Source organism: Phlebotomus papatasi, chromosome 1 (genome assembly GCF_024763615.1).
Source record: "Phlebotomus papatasi isolate M1 chromosome 1, Ppap_2.1, whole genome shotgun sequence".
NCBI classification, from domain to species: domain Eukaryota; kingdom Metazoa; phylum Arthropoda; class Insecta; order Diptera; family Psychodidae; genus Phlebotomus; species Phlebotomus papatasi.
Window position 1 is genome coordinate 92,842,401 of NC_077222.1, and position 11,083 is coordinate 92,853,483.

Below are 11,083 nucleotides of genomic sequence, written 5' to 3' on the forward strand. Positions count from 1 at the left end.
GAGCAGTCTAAGCTTTGTAGGTTATCAAACCATATCTCTTCATGATGTAATGGTCTAAGTTTCAAGATAGCTCCATGTTTTTGTGAACATCTCGCGCGAGAGGTTTGGGTTGCTTTTTGAGGATATTTATCACTTTCTTTTCCATGTTCTTGTCTTGAATCCTAGGCTTTCGACCACTTTCTGGCTTCTGAGTAGGAGGTTTATGTTTTTTAAACCGAATTATAAGCTTCTGAACGGTGAAGCGACATTTTCCGGTTAATTTCGTGATCTCAGAATAACTCGAATATTTGTTCTTGAGATGAGTGTCCAACTACTAATCTCAGAATGTTCTACATCTATTCAATTACTCAGTCAAAAATAAATATTTTTTATCAAGAATTTGACCAAGAGAAAGCTAATTAAATTCTTTTAAAACGACTAAAAAGGTTGGGGAGGGTAAAGTAGTTTCACGCATGTATTATTTTCGAAAATAAAGATTTTGAAGATGACAAATAATTATTTAGGAATTGTCCTGTATATTTTCTGTTAGTCAATACTCAAAAGAAAGTAATGGAATATAATCAGTTTGAATATGGTTCATATTCGTTTAGCAAAATAATCATGAAAAAAGGTTCAGTTATGTTAAGCTGCCCCAACATATCCTACCCGAATTTAAGTACCAGAAAAAGTACTTTAAAAGCTATAATTTAATTTTAGTTTTTAATATTTCAATCATATTTCATGTTAAGAGGTATAAATTTTATTTGGAATAGTACTAATTGTAAAAAAATTGTATTTTAATGCTTGAGGGCCCTTTTATTTTTAAAATTCTAAAATTTCGGAAACGTCACTAAAAACGCTGTTGTGCGATACGCTGTCAGTTTACTTTGAATTTGAAAATGTCAGTTATATACGAAAAGTTCGATTTAACAGCAAGTAAAACAAAATATCATAAATCTGTACGAATATGTAATCTGTAATGACTGTCGTAATAAAGTTGAGTTGAGAGAGCTGTTAAAACTTTTAATAACTCTGGACGTTTAACCTTAATGGCATCATTAGAATCGAATAAACTGACCAATTCTATCAAAAAATGACTCCATAAAAGTCTGTCATTAAAAAAAAAATCAATTATGACTTTTTCTTTAGTGAAAATTCGAGAAAAAAGCTCTAGTATATCTCATGCTCCAGCAACTTTCCAATTACTTCAAGTTGAAAAGCTTCGATCTACCTCAACCAATATGTTCTTTGAGCAACTTATGCCATCATCAGAACGTGTCGAAAAGTTGAAGAAGTGCTGGGGAAGAAATTGACAAATTTAAATTGGATACTTCTGTGAATATTTGTCCTTGATAACCGACCTATTTCTGGGGCCACTGTGACATCCAATTTTCACAAGGTACATAGAAGTTGCTGGGCGTTCCCTGGTGAGACTTCTTTGATTGTGTGCTCTGGAGTGGGATAATTGCGAAATTATTCCATCGATTGAGAAATATTTTCTTCTTCAAACAAGATATCCTCAAGAATTATCCCGGAGAGTCCAAGAGGGGACGGAAAAATTGGTAGAATTCTTTTCCTTTTTTTTTTCGGGGAATGAAGATTCTGCCTTCCGTGACAAATATTACTCGTAAATTTCTCTCTGTCTCGAAAATCGGAGCTTTTTTCTTCAGTTGGAGAAGGAGAAAATCCATGGGAAGTAGTTCAACTGTAAAGTTCATTTTTGTCTCTGTGTATTTTCTTCCTTATAAATTTATTTTTTTTTCAGCTTTCCCCAATCCATTTCTCCGTGATATTTTATCCATGTGACAATTTCAGGCAGAGAGACCTACATCTCTGCCTTCAATTCGATGGGAAATTATAGGCATACTGTTGACCGACAGTGAGAGAATTGATCCACAGGAGGTGTATTTATCAGTGTCAATGAATGCATAAATAAATTGCATCATAAGCTAATGTGACAGGCATATAAAGTAGGAATTGGTAATTGTTACGAACATTGGCAGAGCGTTGATCATTTGCATTTGAGCTTAAATTTATTCAATTGACCTAGGACATTATTAGGGAATTAATTGCCCACTAGTATGGCAAATTGTTGGAAAATGAACTAGGAAGAAGTGGGGCTATATTGAGCTGGGGCTACAATAAAAACGCTATTTTTTCTCATATTTCTAAAAAATGCCAGGTTTTATAATAGTGTAATTTAGAGAGACAATACAATTGTGGATCTGAATTAAATTTTGTCTAGGCTCAGCTAGAAATACGCGAAAAAATAGCGTTTACAATGATGCCCCACATCTCCCTACATTTTTAGGTCAGTTCTAAATTTTTACTTAGTAAGTGGATACAATTATATTTTTTTCAAGCTTTTTCAGATTCAGATTCTTTTTGTTCCAGAAACGTTTTATGAAATTTAATTTATTAAAATGAACACCTGTGATGCAATTTTTATATTCACAAAATATGAATGTAAATACATTTGTTCTATGCTCAGTTTAAAATATGTATTTAATAGGGGAGATGCAGGCAAAATTTGTCAATTCTAAATTTGTAAAATTCGATATCTTCCAAGAAAAAAGAGACCGAGGCTTCAAATTTTTATCATAGATTGCCTTCATGAACCTCAATAAACGTCAAAGGTTTTAAGGAATTCGAGCAAGGAATATAGAAAATAAAAAAATAAAGAAATTTTGGGCCCCGTTTTTAAAATATTTGCCTTTCAGGAGATAGGGGAAGTGCTTATAATTTTGGACAGTCTGCATATAAGCATCGATATCCTAAGTTTGAAGTGCCATATTTTCAATACTAATTGACTTTTCTTGTTACTCTCTTTTCAGAAGGATTGTTTAGAAACTTGGCAAGCTATTTATCATCTCATTTTTACTAAAATTAGTTTTAATACGTTTAAAAATGAATTGATAAGTAGAGGTGAATTTGACTCTTATTTTGGACAACTTGGTTATTAATTTTTACAACTTGTCTGTAAATTTGGACAGATAATCCGCCTCAACAGGATGCCCATTGTTCTTCATTTTATGAACCAATCTTACCAAGTCCTCTTCCTGGTCATGTAAGGGAAACGTGGAATGTCACAAGAAGCCCAGAAACTTTCCATATCATTCATTAAAGTGAGTTGACTTCGGTACTCTAAGTACGTGCGGATTCGCTCATTCCCTGCCCTTTCCGGGAGCCTTTCAAGGCATTTCTCACTGCATCTCTTTCGTAGAGATGATGCTCCTTCATTTCTCCAGGCATTTGTCCAACCTAGTCATCACAAAAGCTAAAACTTCACGAAATTTCGTGAGAAAAACACCTGTCCAAAATAAGAATCATCACCTCACTGGTGAATGTCTTAAAAAATTTCCCATTTTTCACACGAAAAATATAATTCACAAGGCAAATCTCACTTCAGGTCAAATGTACAAATCATCAGTAACGTGAATCAACACAATATTCAATGAATATTCAATAATATCACTCAAAAACAGCGAACAAACTTTGTTAGTACTTCACCAAAACTAAATAAGACTGAAGTAAGCCACGAAGTTCTGTCATATTTCTCGTAAGCAATTGCTCACACTGAATTTTCAACAAAGCAATTTCAACTCAAATCATATTCAAATTTTAACGTATTTAGTGTTAAAATCTTCCAAAAAGAACAAATATTTAGATAGAATTCATTATTCATCAAATATTGGAATAAAAATCCATCATTTTAATCAATTTATTTTTAGTGTCCAATGTTATCCTCAAAGTGTCCAAAATAAGAAACTGGACAAAATTAGAAGCATTTCCCCTATCAATTTTCATTAACTTACTTTCCGAAATTGATGCATTAGTAGGGGAAATGCTCATAATTTTGTCCAGTTTCTTATTTTGGACACTTTGAGGATAACATTGGACACTAAAAATAAATTTATTAAAATGATGGATTTTTATTCCAATATTTGATGAATAATGAATTCTATCTAAATATTTGTTCTTTTTGGAAGATTTTAACACTAAATACGTTAAAATTTGAATATGATTTGAGTTGAAATTGCTTTGTTGAAAATTCAGTGTGAGCAATTGCTTACGAGAAATATGACAGAATTTCGTGGCTACTTCAGTCTTATTTAGTTTTGGTGAAGTACTAACAAAGTTTGTTCGCTGTTTTTGAGTGATATTATTGAATATTCATTGAATATTGTGTTGATTCACGTTACTGATGATTTGTACATTTGACCTGAACTGAGATTTGCTTTGTGAATTATATTTTTCGTGTGAAAAATGGGAAATTTTTTAAGACATTCACCAGTGAGGTGGTGATTCTTATTTTGGACAGGTGTTTTTCTCACGAAATTTCGTGAAGTTTTAGCTTTTGTGATGACTAGGTTGGACAAATGCCTGGAGAAACAAAGGAGCATCATCTCTACGAAAGAGATGTAGCGAGAAATGTCCTGAAAGGCTCCCGGAAAGGTCAGGGAATGAGCGAATCCGCACGTACTTGGAGTATCGAAGTCAACTCACTTTAATGAATGATATGGAAAGTTTCCGGGCTTCTTGTGACATTCTACGTTTCCCTTACATGAACAGGAAGAGGACTTGGTAAGATTGGTTCATGAAATGAAGAACAATGGGCATCCTATTGAGGCGGATTAGCTGTCCAAATTTACAGCCATGTTGGCCAAATTAATAAACAAGTTGTCCAAAATAAGAGCCAAGGTCATCTCTACATATCAATTCATTTTTAAACGTATTAAAACTAATTTTAATAAAAATAAGACGATAAATAGCTTGCTAAGTTTCTAAACAACCCTTCTGAAAAGAGAGTAACAAGAAATGTCAATTAGTATAGAAAATATCGCACTTCAAACTTGGAACTTCGATGCTTATAAGCAGACTGTCCAAAATTATGAGCACTTCCCCTATATGTGTTTGTTATATAATTTGGATATCCTGAACTCAAATCTCTTTTTTGTCTATAAATTTTATAAACTGATTTTTCTCCAGAATTAGTTTTATTAAAAATCAACACTCGGGGTAAAATTTGTCAGAAGGCATGGGACAGTAATTTGCAAAAAAAGAATAATTCCGACATTTCATTATGGCGAAGAGACACATCCAGTCACTGGTTCTGATTAAACTGCAGATGATTTTTGCTGAGGCAGCACAATTGCAACAGGAAGATACAACTGCAAGAGGAGATTTCTTAAAGACCTTGCGACTTAGAGCATGAACCAGAGCCGGATTTAGAAATGTGGAGGCCCAATACCCATTTGTGGGGGCCCCAAAAATTTTACGTTTTTCAACAGTTCGACAGCTTCAAAATTTTATACAATATAATGCTTTTTAATCCTACATGTAAATTTAAGCAACTCCAAGAAAACAGCAGAATTCCTCGATTTTTTGCCTATAAATTAGACAAGTTCATTGAAATTATATCACTGAAATTTCGAATGATTCGAACTCTGGGTTAATTCATTTATATAAATTTAACAGATGGATACAAAAAATACGCAAAACAAATAATTTACTAAATTCTCAGACTCGAGAGCACAATACATTTAAAACCTTTTAAAAAAGGTACATTTAAAAGTATTTCGTGTTGATTTTATCCAGAAATATTGAGAATTACGGCTATTAGAGCAGATTTTAGATTTTTTAAAAAATTGAAAAACTCGCAAGGTAGAGGTCGTGATGTTTTTTGGTAGAAATTTCTCCGGAACGAAAATTAAACCAATGCAGGCATTGAATAAACGAGCAGTAAAAGTTAAATTTGGTCAGCAAAAGAATCGAAATGATCAGTAAGAAATAAAAAATGATCAGTAAAAATATAAAAAAAAGTGCAGTAAAAAGTGGAACATGATCAGCAAAAAAAAAATAAAAAGCGATCAGTAAAAAACAAAACATGATCAGTAAAAAGTAAAAGATGATCAATAAAAAATAAAAATTGGTCAGCGAAAAATAAAAAATGAACCGTAAAAATATTCAATCTGGTCAGTAAAAAATTAAAATGTTCAGTAAAAAAATTAAGAAAAAACATTAAAAATTAAACATGAGCAGTAGAAATATTCGAGTAGATCAGATAAAAATTAAAATGTGATCCGTAAAAAAATTAAAAATCAGCAGTAAAAAATAAAAATCGGTCACAAGAAAATAAAAAGTGGTCAGTAAAATATTAAAAACGAGCAGCAGAAATATTTTAGATGATCATTAAAAAATTAAAATGATCAGTAAAGAATTAAAAATGAGCAGTAAAAACTAAAAAATGGCCAGTAAAAAACAAATGTTCTAATCGCTGATAGAAATTTAAATTGCAGTTTTTTTGTTAATAATTTTTATTTTCTGACAATTGTAACCATGGTAGCCTTCTTAAATGGGGAGGCCCCTAAAATGTGGAGGACCAGTGCCGTAGCCTCAGGGAACCCACCTAAATCCGGCACTGGCATGAACAGACATTGTACCTTGACCCCTTTGTTCTGTTGCCGATGGAAAAAGTATATCACGGCCCTAGTACTTGAAATAAAGATCAGTGACCCTGAAGATTTAAAGGCTGACCAAGGAAAGGATGCTCCAGCGCACAAATAACTCTTTTATGTGTGCTTTTCTATCCATAAAAATATAGTTCGGATCACCATTTTTTGGGCAGAGTTTAAAGGTTTAAGTTTTTAAGTTTTAAACCTTGATGAGCCTCACTGAAATATTAATAGTACAACTTATTAAGGAAAAATGGGGAAATGAAGGTACCACCCATCTTTCAACTTCCTCGGAGTGAACTGTCCACGACGACTGATGTTGACTCACTGAAGTACAGGGACAGCTGACTCGAACAAAAGCCCCAGCAACCTTCAGCACTCGCCTATAGGGATAATGTGTTGGGTGGGTCCCGGTCAAAATCCCGAAAGCCGAAATTCCGAAAACCAAAATCCCGAACGCCAGAATCCCGAAAGCCAAAATCCCGATTCGGCCAAAATCTCAAATTCTTAAAAGTGTCATAGCTAGTTCCACTATTGGACCCGCGCTTACTGGAGGCAAAGGGAAATCTTCTGTGTCTTAGGAAATTATTCTAAACATTTTCCTCCACTGAGAAAAAAAGGGGGTGCGATTAACATTTTTTCCTCATAACTTTAACACTTTTTAGGTGTAAAAATATATATTAACATTTTTTAATGTTAATTTTACACCTTTTAAGGGTAAAATCAACATGAAAGAAGGGTAACTTTAACTCCCAATACACCTAAAAAGGGTAATATTTACACCGATTTCGGATCAATATTGCAGAGTAAAATTAACATTTCCGGAATGTTATTTTAACTTTTTCCCTTTTCGGGATTTTGGCGTTCGGGATTTTGGCTTTCGGTATTTTGGCTGCCACCGGTGTCGGGTGTGTCATAGTAATGACGAATTGGGATTGGTGGGTTTGAATATCGACTGGGTTAAAAATTGTCGAATGGGCCATACGCTCTACAAAGTTTAGTTCATAAGAAAAATCATATCGATCATGTTTTCCAGAAAATATTACAAACTTTAAATTGCATCCTCAAAATCCTCAAATACATATAACTTAAAAATTCCACTAATTCTGTGAAAACATGGGTCAGAATAATGCCAGAGATAGTCTGAATATCTATCTGATCTCTAATATCTCTAATTTTGAAGGAGGCTGGGAAGAAAGAACGGACTTTGGGTTGTTCCATTGTTAATTTCTCAAGAAAAAAGTCATTCAAGATTTGATAACTTACATTATCGACTCAATATCACAATGAGTCAAACACAAGATAAATTAATAGTTGCATCTATAGGAATAACATTTAAATTTTTTTTGGCAGGTAAAATTTTATTTGGTACATATTGAGGTTTTTACGGTAGAATACTTCATCTATGTTGCAAATATTCTGGGTCGAATCCACTTAAGGTTACAAGAAGTTATCTTGAATTAAAGGTATTTGAAAATCATTCAAAGAATTTTACATAAAATTAATGCCACAGGATTTGTGCAGCATTGAATTTATAAATTGTATCTTTTAAAGTTCATTATTCCTGAGTTAATTACAACAAAACTCTATATGCGTTACGCCCAATCAAAATGTCAAAGTTGGATAATTAAACATGGTCATTTTAAAGTGGAGGAAATAGCTGAATGTGAAAGAAATTAGATAATTGGATGGTTCAACATGGAAAATATTGCAATGATAGTCTCAATTTGGTTGAATGTTTGAAAAGAAAATTGCTGAAAAATCACACACAGAAGTCAATTTGAGCTTTGTACCCTCATTTTCCTTTTTAATCTCCATCACTGTGCAAACAGTTGGGATGATCTCGTTCAAAAGGACTTCCAATTTAATCTACACACATAATAAACTTTGACTCTTGGAGAGCTTTAAAGTTCCCTTTCAATGAGCTCTAATTTTTTGTTCGCTCTTTCACATTTTTCTCATTTTCCCATCCCCATTTGGATGGTGTCGGAAAACTCATCCCCGACATGGTTTTGGTGTGGGCAATAATTGAGGGGACACTTTAATGGGGTTGTTTTCATCTTCATCACACTTCTGAAAATTTTCCACACACAAGTTCTGAATGTTTGAAATTCTAGCAGCTGCTCTCTTGACTTTTCTTCCAAACTCGCATACATCTTGGGTAAAAAAAAAGAATCTTACCATCGATGTGTAAAGCAGTGTGAGAATGGTTTGAGATAACTTTCCTTCACCGGATGTCAGCGTTGTGTATCAACAAGACTCCGCTTTTCTTACATTTGTCAATAAACTTTTATTACTCTGAATACAAATTTGGATTATTACTAAACATTCAGACACACACGCATATTTACATATTTCGTTGAGAGAGCCCAGATTCAATTTATTCCAATACCAAGAGCTTTTTCCCAGACTCAAAGCTCCCACCGGAAATACAACTATATGTTCGAGGCGGCTTTTGAGTTGGGTGTGTTCTGGGTGAAAAGTAGGAGAGACAAAAGATGCGAAAAGAAAAGTAGAATAAATCCATGAGGAAAACTTCGCAGCTTTCCAGCACTTTTGAGAAGTGTGTCAGGAGTGGATAAAAAAAACAAGTTGGAAGGGAAAAGAGTTGGTGACAGATAACGAGAATTGTTGCCTTAGATGACGATGAAAAATTCATAAAATGTGTGATTGAAATTTATGCAAATTTTCCTGGATGGCACAAATTTCATCACTGAAATATTTTTCAAGTGGAATTTGAATAACAGCAGGGTGATCTTTTGTTGAATCTGAGATTGTAGACTTAAGATCTAAAGTTTGATTTATACTTTCTCTTAACAGTACAATATAATTCAGTTGAACAGTAATGATTTGGTTTACATTGGAGCTGTCAGTTGTTTAAGATAGGAATACTATCAGTAGCGCTTTTAATCTTTTAGTACCGACTGATGCTTATTTTACTTATCAAAGAAATATTTCCCACAGAGCTCAAGAACGATACCGGCTGTTATTTATAATCCTTATAATCCTCATTTATCGTCCTCTCCTATTTAGCTTTTCAAATTTTCTTTAAATTATTTATTTTACGAAGTTAACCAAATATTGTGAGAAGGACGTAGGGTAAGGGCTCATAATTTTGGACAGGGTGCCTATAAGCATCAATATACTGAGTTTGAAGTGCGATATTTTCAATACTAATAGACTTTTTTTTACTATCTTTTCAGAAGGGTCGTTTAGAAACTTGGAAGGGTTTTGTTTTTAATAAAATTAGTCTTAATACGTTTAAAAATGAATTGATATATTGAGGTGAATTTGACTCAAATCTTGGACACCTTGGTTGTAAATTTGGACAGCTTGGCTGTATATTTGGACAGCTAATCCGCCTCAACTGAATACCCATTGTTCTTCACTTCATGAACCAATCTTACCAAGTCCTCTTCCTGGTTATGTAAGGGAAATGTAGAATGTCATAAGATACCCGGAAACATTGGAGTGTAGAAAACAATCGAGACAGGAACAATCGCAAAGAAAAATGTATAATGCAGTAGCATTTTTGAACAGTAAAGTGCTAAATATTCATTTTAAATACATGACTATTCTCATGTGTTTCTGTGTTTTCGACTGGTCTTTTTGTTGGTGCCTGTCACGGCTGTTTCCCCAGTTCTCATTATGTTCAAAAGCCATTAAACAGTCGTGTGTTAAACACATTCAGTGTTTGAAACTGAAACCACACACAGTGTGGTACTTGCGAATTTTCCGCCACCGTGAAAATAATTTCCATCCGATGCAAAAAATTATTGCGTAAATATCATCTCAAGGATCTCAAGTATACTCTTCATCCACTGTGTATGTGATTTTTTTTAGAAATGAGTTTAATTATGAGAAATCAAGTAAAATGTGCGCCATCAAAATTACCCATTTTGGGCCAATTTTCTATTTGTGATCCTAGCACCTAGGAAAGAAGAGCTTGGTGGCCTATTAGGTGAGATTCTTAACAATCTCACCTACTATAATCCTAACAAAATTTCATGTCGTCCGATCGACCTCAAACTTGGCCAAAATGTGTTTCAGCACTTCCTGATCACGAATATATATGTGGCTAATTTACGTTCCCGGCCGGCCGGCCGGCCGGCCGCTCTTTGGAGCTTAATAGCTCCTAAACTAAAAAAGATATCGACTTGCGGTTTTCGGCAAAGGTTATATATCGGGTGAAAATTGCAACTTGGTGCATTGACCCCCCACCCCCCACCCCTCCTTCCGCCATTTTGAAGACCCCCCTTTTTTTGTTTTCTCAATAGCTCCGCCCCTATGGCATCGAGCGGGCTCAAATTTTAGTATATTATAGCTGGGCCTTAGAGCTTTCCATCAATACCAAACTTAAGGTCCCCCGACCCCCCTGACCCGAGCTATAAGGGTCCAAAAAAAATTTCTTAAAATGGCCATAACTCCGGTTCTAATTGTCAGAATTTAAAAAGTGAGGGCATTTTGGAAAGCTCTCGTGAAATGCCACTTCCCCTTCTAACATCGAAAGTTCATAAAACCACCGCTAGGGGCGCTATTATTAAAAAGAAAATTTTTAAATCTTATAAGTTAAATAACTCAAAAATTCCATTGTGCATCGAGCTGAAATTTTAGTATGTTGTAGCCGTTGATTATACCTATCAAACAAA